The sequence below is a fragment of the Musa acuminata genome, chromosome BXJ3-8, assembly GCF_036884655.1.
Source record: "Musa acuminata AAA Group cultivar baxijiao chromosome BXJ3-8, Cavendish_Baxijiao_AAA, whole genome shotgun sequence".
Lineage (NCBI taxonomy): Eukaryota > Viridiplantae > Streptophyta > Magnoliopsida > Zingiberales > Musaceae > Musa > Musa acuminata.
The window spans coordinates 38440143-38456203 of record NC_088356.1 but is presented as its reverse complement, the minus strand read 5'-3'; the positions used below and the strand labels follow the sequence as shown (position 1 = coordinate 38456203).

Below are 16061 nucleotides of genomic sequence, written 5' to 3'. Positions count from 1 at the left end.
GTCGACCTCCGAGGCGATGGTTTTGGGCCTCGGAATTCGCCGTGACCGCTACGCAGTCAGTCTCGTGGGGCTCGGAGAGAGCTTTCCGGAATGGGGCCGCAATAGCGATTCCGAGTTCGTTCGAGAAAGTCCCGATGGTTTCGACGCGCGCTTGCCGTGTCCGGTACGCGGTCGGCCTCGTGGGCATCGGAGAGATCCGACGATGGCGATTCCGAGATCGTTCGAGAGGTTTCGGGGCGCGCAATGGGCTCCGGTCGTCGATATGCGCCGTCCGCGACGTGCACAAAGGCGAGGGACGACGCACACAAAACGAGTGCGATCATACCAGCACTAAAGCACCGGATCCCATCAGAACTCCGAAGTTAAGCGTGCTTGGGCGAGAGTAGTACTAGGATGGGTGACCCCCTGGGAAGTCCTCGTGTTGCACTCCTTTTTGCGCCCCGAGCGGCCAAAAGACTTACTTAAAACTCTCCTTTAAGCTTTTCAATTTTTCCAGCATCATGGCCAACAGTAAATGTGTCATTAACATGTAAATGAAGTCATCATCTAAAAATTTCTTCGTAAACATACAATGATCAGACATGTATGGTTCCAGGATGGGTGACCCCATGGGAAGTCCTCGTGTTGCACTCCTTTTTGCGCCCCGAGCGGCCAAAACCTCTCCCGTCGACCTCCGAGGCGATGGTTTTGGGCCTCGGAATTCGCCGTGACCGCTACGCAGTCAGTCTCGTGGGGCTCGGAGAGAGCTTTCCGGAATGGGGCCGCAATAGCGATTCCGAGTTCGTTCGAGAAAGTCCCGATGGTTTCGGCGCGCGCTTGCCGTGTCCGGTACGCGGTCGGCCTCGTGGGCATCGGAGAGATCCGACGAGGGCGATTCCGAGATCGTTCGAGAGGTTTCGGGGCGCGCAATGGGCTCCGGTCGTCGATATGCGCCGTCCGCGACGTGCACAAAGGCGAGGGACGACGCACACAAAACGAGTGCGATCATACCAGCACTAAAGCACCGGATCCCATCAGAACTCCGAAGTTAAGCGTGCTTGGGCGAGAGTAGTACTAGGATGGGTGACCCCCTGGGAAGTCCTCGTGTTGCACTCCTTTTTGCGCCCCGAGCGGCCAAAAGACTTACTTAAAACTCTCCTTTAAGCTTTTCAATTTTTCCAGCATCATGGCCAACAGTAAATGTGTCATTAACATGTAAATGAAGTCATCATCTAAAAATTTCTTCGTAAACATACAATGATCAGACATGTATGGTTCCAGGATGGGTGACCCCATGGGAAGTCCTCGTGTTGCACTCCTTTTTGCGCCCCGAGCGGCCAAAACCTCTCCCGTCGACCTCCGAGGCGATGGTTTTGGGCCTCGGAATTCGCCGTGACCGCTACGCAGTCAGTCTCGTGGGGCTCGGAGAGAGCTTTCCGGAATGGGGCCGCAATAGCGATTCCGAGTTCGTTCGAGAAAGTCCCGATGGTTTCGGCGCGCGCTTGCCGTGTCCGGTACGCGGTCGGCCTCGTGGGCATCGGAGAGATCCGACGAGGGCGATTCCGAGATCGTTCGAGAGGTTTCGGGGCGCGCAATGGGCTCCGGTCGTCGATATGCGCCGTCCGCGACGTGCACAAAGGCGAGGGACGACGCACACAAAACGAGTGCGATCATACCAGCACTAAAGCACCGGATCCCATCAGAACTCCGAAGTTAAGCGTGCTTGGGCGAGAGTAGTACTAGGATGGGTGACCCCCTGGGAAGTCCTCGTGTTGCACTCCTTTTTGCGCCCCGAGCGGCCAAAAGGCTTACTTAAAACTCTCCTTTAAGCTTTTCAATTTTTCCAGCATCATGGCCAACAGTAAATGTGTCATTAACATGTAAATGAAGTCATCATCTAAAAATTTCTTCGTAAACATACAATGATCAGACATGTATGGTTCCAGGATGGGTGACCCCATGGGAAGTCCTCGTGTTGCACTCCTTTTTGCGCCCCGAGCGGCCAAAACCTCTCCCGTCGACCTCCGAGGCGATGGTTTTGGGCCTCGGAATTCGCCGTGACCGCTACGCAGTCAGTCTCGTGGGGCTCGGAGAGAGCTTTCCGGAATGGGGCCGCAATAGCGATTCCGAGTTCGTTCGAGAAAGTCCCGATGGTTTCGGCGCGCGCTTGCCGTGTCCGGTACGCGGTCGGCCTCGTGGGCATCGGAGAGATCCGACGAGGGCGATTCCGAGATCGTTCGAGAGGTTTCGGGGCGCGCAATGGGCTCCGGTCGTCGATATGCGCCGTCCGCGACGTGCACAAAGGCGAGGGACGACGCACACAAAACGAGTGCGATCATACCAGCACTAAAGCACCGGATCCCATCAGAACTCCGAAGTTAAGCGTGCTTGGGCGAGAGTAGTACTAGGATGGGTGACCCCCTGGGAAGTCCTCGTGTTGCACTCCTTTTTGCGCCCCGAGCGGCCAAAAGACTTACTTAAAACTCTCCTTTAAGCTTTTCAATTTTTCCAGCATCATGGCCAACAGTAAATGTGTCATTAACATGTAAATGAAGTCATCATCTAAAAATTTCTTCGTAAACATACAATGATTAGACATGTATGGTTCCAGGATGGGTGACCCCATGGGAAGTCCTCGTGTTGCACTCCTTTTTGCGCCCCGAGCGGCCAAAACCTCTCCCGTCGACCTCCGAGGCGATGGTTTTGGGCCTCGGAATTCGCCGTGACCGCTACGCAGTCAGTCTCGTGGGGCTCGGAGAGAGCTTTCCGGAATGGGGCCGCAATAGCGATTCCGAGTTCGTTCGAGAAAGTCCCGATGGTTTCGGCGCGCGCTTGCCGTGTCCGGTACGCGGTCGGCCTCGTGGGCATCGGAGAGATCCGACGAGGGCGATTCCGAGATCGTTCGAGAGGTTTCGGGGCGCGCAATGGGCTCCGGTCGTCGATATGCGCCGTCCGCGACGTGCACAAAGGCGAGGGACGACGCACACAAAACGAGTGCGATCATACCAGCACTAAAGCACCGGATCCCATCAGAACTCCGAAGTTAAGCGTGCTTGGGCGAGAGTAGTACTAGGATGGGTGACCCCCTGGGAAGTCCTCGTGTTGCACTCCTTTTTGCGCCCCGAGCGGCCAAAAGGCTTACTTAAAACTCTCCTTTAAGCTTTTCAATTTTTCCAGCATCATGGCCAACAGTAAATGTGTCATTAACATGTAAATGAAGTCATCATCTAAAAATTTCTTCGTAAACATACAATGATCAGACATGTATGGTTCCAGGATGGGTGACCCCATGGGAAGTCCTCGTGTTGCACTCCTTTTTGCGCCCCGAGCGGCCAAAACCTCTCCCGTCGACCTCCGAGGCGATGGTTTTGGGCCTCGGAATTCGCCGTGACCGCTACGCTGTCACACCCCTAAAAATATACATGATATTTAAAATCTTTCGTCACAACTAACCCAGGATCCAAACACACATTTGAGGTCACTAAGAAAACATTCAAATCAAAAATTTCGCTTCTATAATCTACCAATTCATATCCCTGTGCAATTCATAAACATAGCACACATCACTCGAAAATTTATACCATCTGAACCCGACTCATCAAAATAAAAACCACAATATAAGTCCACAAGTGGGGAAATCTATGCAGTCACCACAATCATCGATTTACCATAAGTTCATATCATTACACAAATTTAATTTAACATTCCAAAACCCTATACATGAGGGATCCTTTAACTTACACAAAATCCACAGGTTTAGATTCATAGTCACATTTCATTAGATGCAAGGTAGCTTATACACAACTACATATATGCTAACAAAAGTTCTGCCCAACGTCTTCTAAACTTTCCACTGCCTCAGCCCATTCTTAACATTTAAGCAAGCGATACGCTATCCTGAAAAATTTATCAACAAACGGGGTGAGCATAAAGAGCTCAGCAAGTGACTAACATATCCATATCAAAATAGTACAATTTCCAAAGAGATACAGTATCAAAACACAAAAGCAGAATATACGATTTCGTATACATAATATCATTAGGAGCAGAATCATAATTGTCCTTTTTAATCATACATATTTGGTTCCTGACAGATGGGGCATAGAGTAATTGGAGCATATCAGAAACAAAGGAAACATATCGGAGCTTATCAATGGCATATAAAATGTTCCAGAACACATCAACGATCTATGGAACATTACGAAGCAAACTCAATAGTGAATGAAGCATTTCAGAGCATATCAAACTCATATGTCGTACAGAAGCTCAAACGTCGTCCTTGACGTTGCAATCATATCATACTTATCCAGAGCACGAACAGAAATAACTCACCAAAACTCTGGATGTCATATCAAACATATAGAGGGTGTAGTGGGATCTCAGTCAGAATGTGATTCATCCATTTCTGAATGACCACCTGACAAAAGTCTCCCACGTCTGGGAGCTCCATCCACCCACGTCTAGGTGAAGTCAGAGGGGGCCGGCAGAGCATCGCAGGCTCTATGCATAACTCCCTTTACCATTTCTGGCAAAGGTTCACAACTCCCTTTACCATTTCTGGCAAAGGTTCACAACTCCCTTTACCATTTCTGGCAAAGGTTCACAACTCCCTTTACCATTTCTGGCAAAGGTTCACAACTCCCTTTACCATTTCTGGCAAAGGTTCACAATATCCCACACACCAGAGTACAAGAAGGCAGTTTCAACAATAAGCAGCATATAACGGAAGCACACGCGGAACAACCAAACGTACATGTGCCTTTTCAAAACAATGATGCAAGGAACAAATCTCTCACAAAAGTATTCATTTTAGGAAAGAATTGAAAGCAAGAGTGTACAGGGATTCCAAGCAATCATAATCAGCTCAATTCCAATAAGAAGGTTAGACAAATTCAGATATCCAAAGGAATGGAACCAAATACGCGAAATCGACCAAAGCTCGTTTTCGGACAGAATTCCAGTGGCACATCAAACAAATGTTTTAGAATAACAATTATGCTCCAATACCCATAATAAGGCTATGGTCGAATCATATATCAATCTATATTAAGATGGAACAGATTTCATATGAAACAGGGCTCCCAACACTGAGTTACCTCTGATTTGGTAACACAAGGTCAAAATCACAATCACTGTGTTACAGAATTTATAGGGTCGGAATCAACAGACGATAGGGTGGGCAATTGAACTCCAAAATTTTCAAACTATATGTCAAAAGAGAGAATTTCAAGTCTAGTTTCAAATAAAATCAGTTTGATACAAATCAGAATTTCCAACAGGAAGTTATAGGCGTTTTAGTATCGAAAGGTCAGAAATCTGAACTCTGTTTTACAGCGTCTATAGGCTCTTTTGAAACAAATTTTTGGGTAAGTATTCGGTGTCCAAAATCTACAAAATCGGTGTCAAAAGAGACACATACGAGTCTAATTTTCAAACAAAATAGTTCCTGCCTGAATTCTCATTCTATATTAAAACTTATAGCCGAAACAGTGCTTAGGGGTCAGTTTACCGAAAGACTTTCAGAATCCATGGTTTAAGTCCAAAGAGAGATATATCAGTCTCTAAATAGAAATCTTCCAATTTATTTTGAATCAACATAAAAATAGAGTCAAATACTTATGTAGGATGGGGTTAGAACACTTGCCTTTGCAAATTTTGACCCGAAGTAACAAGATTAAAGCAAAAACCCTAAAAGCCCCAAATTTTCTTTCTCTTCTCCTTCTTCTTCTTCTTCTTCTTTTTCTTCTTTTCTTTCCCTGGTCACCCACGAGCTGCCTCCTCTGCTTCCTTAACAACGAAGGCAGAGAGGCTTAAGCGGTGGAATTTGTCATTTGGTGCATTTTGCAGTTTAGTCCTCGTTTTTATCATATTCACGATTAGGTCCTTAGGGTTTACATATAGGTCCTCAGATTCTTTCTTTTTTTTTTTTTTTTTGAACAGATCTCCCAAATCTTAAAAATAAGTTACCTCTGATTCATACTCTATTTCTTGTGTCAATTAAAAATAGATGCTTACATTATCACCAGAAATATTATACGAAAATTCGGAAATGAGGGGTGTTACACTCTCCCCCCCTTAAAAGAAAAATTTAGTCCTCTAAATTTATCGTACCTCTATTCGATGAAAAGACGAGGATACACCTTTTTCATTTCCTCTTCTAGCTCCCAAGTTGTCTCTTCTCCAGAATGATGTCTCCAATTTACTTGAACCAGTGGGATGACCCGATTCCTTAGGACTTTTTCTTTCTTATCAATAATCTGAATAGGCTCTTCCACATAGGATAGATCTTTATCGAACTCCACCAGCTCATACTTAATGATGTGAGAAGGGTCATACATATACTTTCTAATCATCGAGACATGAAATATATCATGGACATGGCTCAATGCTGGTGGCAAGGCAATCCTGTAAGCGACAGAACCAACCCTCTCAAGAACCTCAAAAGGTCCAATAAATCTTGGGCTTAATTTTCCTTTCTTCCCAAACCTCATAATGCCTTTGGAAGGGGAGACTTTTAAGAATACAAAATCTCCGATTTCAAACTCAATATCTCGTCTTCTATTGTCAGCATAACTCTTTTGACGACTCTGAGCAGTTTTTAACCTTTTCCTTATTACTTGAATTTTCTCGGTAGTTTCTTGTACCTTGTCCGGTGCTAATAGCTTTCTGTCTCCAACTTCCTCCCAACATACAGGTGTTACGCACTTTCGCCCATATAGAGCTTCATAAGGAGCCATCTGAATACTTGAATGATAACTATTATTATACGTGAACTCAACAAGTGAAATATCCTTATCCCATTCACCTTTCCAATCCATAACATAGGCTCTAAGCAAATCCTCAAGTGTTTGAATTGTTCTTTCTGACTGACCATCAGTCTGAGGATGATATGCAGTACTAAACTTGACTTTAGTGCCCATCGACTCCTGCAATTTTCTCCAGAATCTAGAGAGAAATCTGGAGTCTCTATCAGAGATAATCTCCTTTGGAATACCATGAAGTCTTACTACTTCATTAACATATAAATCTGCAAGTCTATCAAGTGAATAAGTCATATTAATCGGTAGGAAATGCGCAGATTTTGTTAACCTATCAATGATAACCCAAATAGCATCATGCTTCCTCGAGGTTCTGGGTAGTCCTGAAACAAAATCCATAGTAATACATTCCCATTTCCATTCAGGAATAACTAAAGGTTGCAACAACCCTCCAGGTCTTTGGTGTTCCACTTTGATTTGCTGACAAGTCAAACATTTAGAAACATACATTGCCATTTCTTTCTTCATGCCTTTCCACCAATAATGACTTCGAAGATCTCTATACATCTTAGTGCTCCCAGGGTGTAGGGTGTACTTTGAAGTATGACTTTCAGTTAGGATTTGATTCTTGATAACTAGTTCATTTGGTACACATACTCTCTCCCCAAATCTCAATAGGCCATCCTTTGAAATTTGAAATTGTGGCTTCAATCCCTTTTCTACTTCACTCCTCAAGTAGATTAAATGTGGATCTCGTAATTGTCCTTCCTTAATTTGTTGCATAAGATCAGACTGCACTTGAATGGAGGCCATCAGAATCATCGAGTCTTGCTCTTTCCTCAAAGCTTTCAAATCAAAATTTTCTTCTATTAGCTTCCATTGCTTCACGACCAGACTAGCCATAAAACTTGTAGATTTCCTACTAAGTGCATCAGCTACAACATTGGCTTTGCCCGGGTGATAACGGATGGTACAATCATAATCCTTCAGAAGTTCAATCCATCTTCGCTGCCTCATGTTTAACTCTTTCTGAGTGAAAATATATTTTAAACTCTTGTGATCAGTAAAGATTTCAAACTGCCGACCATACAAATAATGTCTCCAAATCTTTAAAGCAAAAATAATTGCTACCAATTCCAAATCATGAGTTGGGTAATTCAGTTCATAACCTTTAAGTTGCCTAGAAGCATACGCAATTACTCTCCCTTCCTGCATCAAAACACATCCTAGGCCCTTACTTGAAGCATCAGTATAAACTACAAACTCATCATTACCCCTTGGAATAGTGAGAATAGGGGCACTAGTCAATCTTCTTTTTAACTCTTGAAAACTTTGCTCACAATCATCATCCCATACAAATTTCATATTCTTCTTAGTGAGTTTGGTGAGAGGTTGAGCAATTCGAGAAAATCCCTCCACAAATCTCCTGTAATAACCTGCCATGCCCAAGAAGCTCCTAACTTCTGTCACATTTGTTGGTACTTCCCATTCAACTACAGCTTCTATTTTCCTTGGATCAACAGATATACCCTTTCCTGAAATCACATGGCCTAAGAAGGCAACTTCATTCAACCAAAATTCACATTTGCTGAACTTTGCATACAACTTCTTTTCTCTTAGTATGGACAATACCTTCCTCAAGTGTTCCTCATGCTCCTGATTACTCCTTGAATACACCAATATGTCATCAATAAATACAATTACACAGATATCCAAGAGCTGTTGAAATGTCCTATTCATTAGTTCCATAAAAGCTGCAGGGGCATTAGTCAAACCAAAAGGCATCACCAAGAATTCATAATGACCATATCGAGTTCTGAAGGCTGTTTTTGAAATATCCTCCTCTTTGATCCTCAACTGATAGTAACCTGACCTCAGGTCAATCTTAGAGAATACTTGTGCACCCTGCAGTTGATCAAACAAATCATCAATTCTAGGTATGGGATATTTGTTTTTGATGGTCACCTGATTCAACTGTCTATAATCAATACAAAGCCTCAATATTCCATCCTTCTTCTTCACTAATAGTACCGGAGCACCCCATGGGGATACACTGGGTCGTATGAAACCCTTATCTAATAATTCTTGTATTTGCTTCTTTAATTCTTCTAACTCAAGTGGTGCCATTCTGTAGGGAGGCTTAGATATTGGGGTTGTACTGGGGACTAGATCAATAGCAAATTCACCCTCTCTATCTAGAGGTAAACCAGGCAAGTCATCAGGAAATACATCAGGGAATTCTTTGACCACTGAAATTTCATCTATGTGGGTTTCCTGATTTGAATGCTCCTTTACACACACCATATAACAAAGACAACCTTTCTGCATAAGATGATAAGCTTGAAGTGCGGATATCAAGCAAGGAGGCAAATCATGCTTAATGCCCTCAAAGAAAAATATAGGCTGATCTGGTATGCAGAAGGTAATTATTTTTTTGTAACAGTCAATACTAGCGTGATGAGAAGATAACCAATCCATGCCAAGTATAATATCAAAACCCTGGATCTCTAGGAGAATCAAATCAGCAAGGAGTTCATGGTCTCCAATAGAGATCAAACAAGATGGGTAGACTACGTTTGTTGCCAATGAATCTCCAACAGCAGTTGTTACATATAGCATATAATCCAGGGGTTTAGGTAGAATATCCAAGTGACAAGCAAAGTGTTGTGAAACAAATGATAAGTTGGAGCCGGGATCAAACAAAACTTTTGCATTTCTTTTAGAAACATGAAGAATACCTTCCACCACAGATTTAGAAGCTTTAGAATCTTGTTCCGTGATAGCGTACACTCTAGCATGGGCTGAGGGTCTAGGAGACAGTGGCTCTCTTTTCCTGTTCAGTGGGCAATCTTTTATTTGATGACCTAGCTTTCCACAACTAAAACATGCTCCAGTCACCCGAAAACACCGACTCGTTTCATGATTTGATCCACATTTTTCACATAACTGAGTCCTCCCCCATGGTTTCCTTTTCTCAAATCCAGATGTCTTAAACCTCTTGTTACTATCTTCATATTTATTTTCTCTCCTGCTTTTGCTAGTAAATTTGTCCCTTTGGTTCTTGCCAATGATTTCTTGAATTTCCTCCATGTCTCTTTCAATTTTCAAAGCTCTTTCTACCGTATCAGCATATGTTTGTAATTTTAAAGCTGACATTCGGCTTCTTATTGCTGGCCGTAATCCCCTTTCAAACCTTCTTGCCTTTCTAGATTCATCATCAGTCATATGTGTGGCAAACCTGGAGAGCTCAGTAAATCTAGATTCATACTTTGTAACCGTCATACTTCCCTGGATAAGGTTCAAGAACTCCAATTCTTTTTGCTCTCTCATACAATCGGGAAAATATTTGTCGTAAAACTTTTCTTGGAATAACTTCCATGTCATTTGCTCATGTTTGATTTCAGACATCCTCTTAATCATTCTCCACCAGTGTTCAGCTTCTCCTTCCAGCATAAAGGTGGCAAGAAAAACCTTTCGTTCATCAGAGTAACTTAGGGCATCAAATATTTTCTCTATCTGCATCATCCATCGTTCCGCCACCATTGGATCAGACTCACCACTGAAACTGGGAGGACTAAGCTTCTTAAACTGTCCAATTCCCAACCCCGTCCGGTTTGATGTCTCTATTCCATCATTACTTCCTTGTTGGACAGGTTGTTGTTGTTGTTGCATCACTTGTGCCATAGTCTCCAAAGTCCGCATAATACCACTCAATTGATCAGTAGTAGATGCAACAGGAGAACCAGATGATCTCGTCATCCTTGCTTCCTAAAACATCAAAAGAACATTTTCTTTGATCAATCTCTAAATGATAGTCAATAAACCTCAAAAAAAAACATAACATTCTTAGTGATTCTCAAATCATGCTCTGATACCACCTCTGTCACACCCCTAAAAATATACATGATATTTAAAATCTTTCGTCACAACTAACCCAGGATCCAAACACACATTTGAGGTCACTAAGAAAACATTCAAATCAAAAATTTCGCTTCTATAATCTACCAATTCATATCCCTGTGCAATTCATAAACATAGCACACATCACTCGAAAATTTATACCATCTGAACCCGACTCATCAAAATAAAAACCACAATATAAGTCCACAAGTGGGGAAATCTATGCAGTCACCACAATCATCGATTTACCATAAGTTCATATCATTACACAAATTTAATTTAACATTCCAAAACCCTATACATGAGGGATCCTTTAACTTACACAAAATCCACAGGTTTAGATTCATAGTCACATTTCATTAGATGCAAGGTAGCTTATACACAACTACATATATGCTAACAAAAGTTCTGCCCAACGTCTTCTAAACTTTCCACTGCCTCAGCCCATTCTTAACATTTAAGCAAGCGATACGCTATCCTGAAAAATTTATCAACAAACGGGGTGAGCATAAAGAGCTCAGCAAGTGACTAACATATCCATATCAAAATAGTACAATTTCCAAAGAGATACAGTATCAAAACACAAAAGCAGAATATACGATTTCGTATACATAATATCATTAGGAGCAGAATCATAATTGTCCTTTTTAATCATACATATTTGGTTCCTGACAGATGGGGCATAGAGTAATTGGAGCATATCAGAAACAAAGGAAACATATCGGAGCTTATCAATGGCATATAAAATGTTCCAGAACACATCAACGATCTATGGAACATTACGAAGCAAACTCAATAGTGAATGAAGCATTTCAGAGCATATCAAACTCATATGTCGTACAGAAGCTCAAACGTCGTCCTTGACGTTGCAATCATATCATACTTATCCAGAGCACGAACAGAAATAACTCACCAAAACTCTGGATGTCATATCAAACATATAGAGGGTGTAGTGGGATCTCAGTCAGAATGTGATTCATCCATTTCTGAATGACCACCTGACAAAAGTCTCCCACGTCTGGGAGCTCCATCCACCCACGTCTAGGTGAAGTCAGAGGGGGCCGGCAGAGCATCGCAGGCTCTATGCATAACTCCCTTTACCATTTCTGGCAAAGGTTCACAACTCCCTTTACCATTTCTGGCAAAGGTTCACAACTCCCTTTACCATTTCTGGCAAAGGTTCACAACTCCCTTTACCATTTCTGGCAAAGGTTCACAACTCCCTTTACCATTTCTGGCAAAGGTTCACAATATCCCACACACCAGAGTACAAGAAGGCAGTTTCAACAATAAGCAGCATATAACGGAAGCACACGCGGAACAACCAAACGTACATGTGCCTTTTCAAAACAATGATGCAAGGAACAAATCTCTCAGAAAAGTATTCATTTTAGGAAAGAATTGAAAGCAAGAGTGTACAGGGATTCCAAGCAATCATAATCAGCTCAATTCCAATAAGAAGGTTAGACAAATTCAGATATCCAAAGGAATGGAACCAAATACGCGAAATCGACCAAAGCTCGTTTTCGGACAGAATTCCAGTGGCACATCAAACAAATGTTTTAGAATAACAATTATGCTCCAATACCCATAATAAGGCTATGGTCGAATCATATATCAATCTATATTAAGATGGAACAGATTTCATATGAAACAGGGCTCCCAACACTGAGTTACCTCTGATTTGGTAACACAAGGTCAAAATCACAATCACTGTGTTACAGAATTTATAGGGTCGGAATCAACAGACGATAGGGTGGGCAATTGAACTCCAAAATTTTCAAACTATATGTCAAAAGAGAGAATTTCAAGTCTAGTTTCAAATAAAATCAGTTTGATACAAATCAGAATTTCCAACAGGAAGTTATAGGCGTTTTAGTATCGAAAGGTCAGAAATCTGAACTCTGTTTTACAGCGTCTATAGGCTCTTTTGAAACAAATTTTTGGGTAAGTATTCGGTGTCCAAAATCTACAAAATCGGTGTCAAAAGAGACACATACGAGTCTAATTTTCAAACAAAATAGTTCCTGCCTGAATTCTCATTCTATATTAAAACTTATAGCCGAAACAGTGCTTAGGGGTCAGTTTACCGAAAGACTTTCAGAATCCATGGTTTAAGTCCAAAGAGAGATATATCAGTCTCTAAATAGAAATCTTCCAATTTATTTTGAATCAACATAAAAACAGAGTCAAATACTTATGTAGGATGGGGTTAGAACACTTGCCTTTGCAAATTTTGACCCGAAGTAACAAGATTAAAGCAAAAACCCTAAAAGCCCCAAATTTTCTTTCTCTTCTCCTTCTTCTTCTTCTTCTTCTTTTTCTTCTTTTCTTTCCCTGGTCACCCACGAGCTGCCTCCTCTGCTTCCTTAACAACGAAGGCAGAGAGGCTTAAGCGGTGGAATTTGTCATTTGGTGCATTTTGCAGTTTAGTCCTCGTTTTTATCATATTCATGATTAGGTCCTTAGGGTTTACATATAGGTCCTCAGATTCTTTCTTTTTTTTTTTTTTTTGAACAGATCTCCCAAATCTTAAAAATAAGTTACCTCTGATTCATACTCTATTTCTTGTGTCAATTAAAAATAGATGCTTACATTATCACCAGAAATATTATACGAAAATTCGGAAATGAGGGGTGTTACATACGCAGTCAGTCTCGTGGGGCTCGGAGAGAGCTTTCCGGAATGGGGCCGCAATAGCGATTCCGAGTTCGTTCGAGAAAGTCCCGATGGTTTCGGCGCGCGCTTGCCGTGTCCGGTACGCGGTCGGCCTCGTGGGCATCGGAGAGATCCGACGATGGCGATTCCGAGATCGTTCGAGAGGTTTCGGGGCGCGCAATGGGCTCCGGTCGTCGATATGCGCCGTCCGCGACGTGCACAAAGGCGAGGGACGACGCACACAAAACGAGTGCGATCATACCAGCACTAAAGCACCGGATCCCATCAGAACTCCGAAGTTAAGCGTGCTTGGGCGAGAGTAGTACTAGGATGGGTGACCCCCTGGGAAGTCCTCGTGTTGCACTCCTTTTTGCGCCCCGAGCGGCCAAAAGACTTACTTAAAACTCTCCTTTAAGCTTTTCAATTTTTCCAGCATCATGGCCAACAGTAAATGTGTCATTAACATGTAAATGAAGTCATCATCTAAAAATTTCTTCGTAAACATACAATGATCAGACATGTATGGTTCCAGGATGGGTGACCCCATGGGAAGTCCTCGTGTTGCACTCCTTTTTGCGCCCCGAGCGGCCAAAACCTCTCCCGTCGACCTCCGAGGCGATGGTTTTGGGCCTCGGAATTCGCCGTGACCGCTACGCAGTCAGTCTCGTGGGGCTCGGAGAGAGCTTTCCGGAATGGGGCCGCAATAGCGATTCCGAGTTCGTTCGAGAAAGTCCCGATGGTTTCGGCGCGCGCTTGCCGTGTCCGGTACGCGGTCGGCCTCGTGGGCATCGGAGAGATCCGACGATGGCGATTCCGAGATCGTTCGAGAGGTTTCGGGGCGCGCAATGGGCTCCGGTCGTCGATATGCGCCGTCCGCGACGTGCACAAAGGCGAGGGACGACGCACACAAAACGAGTGCGATCATACCAGCACTAAAGCACCGGATCCCATCAGAACTCCGAAGTTAAGCGTGCTTGGGCGAGAGTAGTACTAGGATGGGTGACCCCCTGGGAAGTCCTCGTGTTGCACTCCTTTTTGCGCCCCGAGCGGCCAAAAGACTTACTTAAAACTCTCCTTTAAGCTTTTCAATTTTTCCAGCATCATGGCCAACAGTAAATGTGTCATTAACATGTAAATGAAGTCATCATCTAAAAATTTCTTCGTAAACATACAATGATCAGACATGTATGGTTCCAGGATGGGTGACCCCATGGAAAGTCCTCGTGTTGCACTCCTTTTTGCGCCCCGAGCGGCCAAAACCTCTCCCGTCGACCTCCGAGGCGATGGTTTTGGGCCTCGGAATTCGCCGTGACCGCTACGCAGTCAGTCTCGTGGGGCTCGGAGAGAGCTTTCCGGAATGGGGCCGCAATAGCGATTCCGAGTTCGTTCGAGAAAGTCCCGATGGTTTCGGCGCGCGCTTGCCGTGTCCGGTACGCGGTCGGCCTCGTGGGCATCGGAGAGATCCGACGATGGCGATTCCGAGATCGTTCGAGAGGTTTCGGGGCGCGCAATGGGCTCCGGTCGTCGATATGCGCCGTCCGCGACGTGCACAAAGGCGAGGGACGACGCACACAAAACGAGTGCGATCATACCAGCACTAAAGCATCGGATCCCATCAGAACTCCGAAGTTAAGCGTGCTTGGGCGAGAGTAGTACTAGGATGGGTGACCCCCTGGGAAGTCCTCGTGTTGCACTCCTTTTTGCGCCCCGAGCGGCCAAAAGACTTACTTAAAACTCTCCTTTAAGCTTTTCAATTTTTCCAGCATCATGGCCAACAGTAAATGTGTCATTAACATGTAAATGAAGTCATCATCTAAAAATTTCTTCGTAAACATACAATGATCAGACATGTATGGTTCCAGGATGGGTGACCCCATGGGAAGTCCTCGTGTTGCACTCCTTTTTGCGCCCCGAGCGGCCAAAACCTCTCCCGTCGACCTCCGAGGCGATGGTTTTGGGCCTCGGAATTCGCCGTGACCGCTACGCAGTCAGTCTCGTGGGGCTCGGAGAGAGCTTTCCGGAATGGGGCCGCAATAGCGATTCCGAGTTCGTTCGAGAAAGTCCCGATGGTTTCGGCGCGCGCTTGCCGTGTCCGGTACGCGGTCGGCCTCGTGGGCATCGGAGAGATCCGACGATGGCGATTCCGAGATCGTTCGAGAGGTTTCGGGGTGCGCAATGGGCTCCGGTCGTCGATATGCGCCGTCCGCGACGTGCACAAAGGCGAGGGACGACGCACACAAAACGAGTGCGATCATACCAGCACTAAAGCACCGGATCCCATCAGAACTCCGAAGTTAAGCGTGCTTGGGCGAGAGTAGTACTAGGATGGGTGACCCCCTGGGAAGTCCTCGTGTTGCACTCCTTTTTGCGCCCCGAGCGGCCAAAAGACTTACTTAAAACTCTCCTTTAAGCTTTTCAATTTTTCCAGCATCATGGCCAACAGTAAATGTGTCATTAACATGTAAATGAAGTCATCATCTAAAAATTTCTTCGTAAACATACAATGATCAGACATGTATGGTTCCAGGATGGGTGACCCCATGGGAAGTCCTCGTGTTGCACTCCTTTTTGCGCCCCGAGCGGCCAAAACCTCTCCCGTCGACCTCCGAGGCGATGGTTTTGGGCCTCGGAATTCGCCGTGACCGCTACGCAGTCAGTCTCGTGGGGCTCGGAGAGAGCTTTCCGGAATGGGGCCGCAATAGCGATTCCGAGTTCGTTCGAGAAAGTCCCGATGGTTTCGGCGCGCGCTTGCCGTGTCCGGTACGC

The 16061-nt window shown here is 44.4% G+C and overlaps 9 non-coding genes across 9 annotated transcripts; all 9 read left to right on the top strand.

Moving 5' to 3' along the window:
- Positions 1–311: 311 nt before the first annotated feature.
- Positions 312–430, top strand: LOC135647271 (5S ribosomal RNA). The gene has a single exon (XR_010500012.1). It is a non-coding gene; the product is annotated as a 5S ribosomal RNA (ribosomal RNA).
- Positions 431–976: 546 nt separating this feature from the next.
- On the top strand, positions 977–1095 carry LOC135647260 (5S ribosomal RNA). The gene has a single exon (XR_010500001.1). It is a non-coding gene; the product is annotated as a 5S ribosomal RNA (ribosomal RNA).
- A 546-nt stretch (positions 1096–1641) lies between these two features.
- On the top strand, positions 1642–1760 carry LOC135647247 (5S ribosomal RNA). Its single transcript, XR_010499989.1, has one exon. It is a non-coding gene; the product is annotated as a 5S ribosomal RNA (ribosomal RNA).
- A 546-nt stretch (positions 1761–2306) lies between these two features.
- LOC135647235 (5S ribosomal RNA) lies at positions 2307–2425 on the top strand. Its single transcript, XR_010499977.1, has one exon. It is a non-coding gene; the product is annotated as a 5S ribosomal RNA (ribosomal RNA).
- Positions 2426–2971: 546 nt separating this feature from the next.
- On the top strand, positions 2972–3090 carry LOC135647224 (5S ribosomal RNA). The gene has a single exon (XR_010499964.1). It is a non-coding gene; the product is annotated as a 5S ribosomal RNA (ribosomal RNA).
- A 10453-nt stretch (positions 3091–13543) lies between these two features.
- On the top strand, positions 13544–13662 carry LOC135647212 (5S ribosomal RNA). The gene has a single exon (XR_010499953.1). It is a non-coding gene; the product is annotated as a 5S ribosomal RNA (ribosomal RNA).
- A 546-nt stretch (positions 13663–14208) lies between these two features.
- LOC135647201 (5S ribosomal RNA) lies at positions 14209–14327 on the top strand. The gene has a single exon (XR_010499942.1). It is a non-coding gene; the product is annotated as a 5S ribosomal RNA (ribosomal RNA).
- A 546-nt stretch (positions 14328–14873) lies between these two features.
- On the top strand, positions 14874–14992 carry LOC135646376 (5S ribosomal RNA). Its single transcript, XR_010499129.1, has one exon. It is a non-coding gene; the product is annotated as a 5S ribosomal RNA (ribosomal RNA).
- A 546-nt stretch (positions 14993–15538) lies between these two features.
- LOC135647190 (5S ribosomal RNA) lies at positions 15539–15657 on the top strand. The gene has a single exon (XR_010499931.1). It is a non-coding gene; the product is annotated as a 5S ribosomal RNA (ribosomal RNA).
- The last annotated feature ends 404 nt before the right edge of the window (positions 15658–16061 follow it).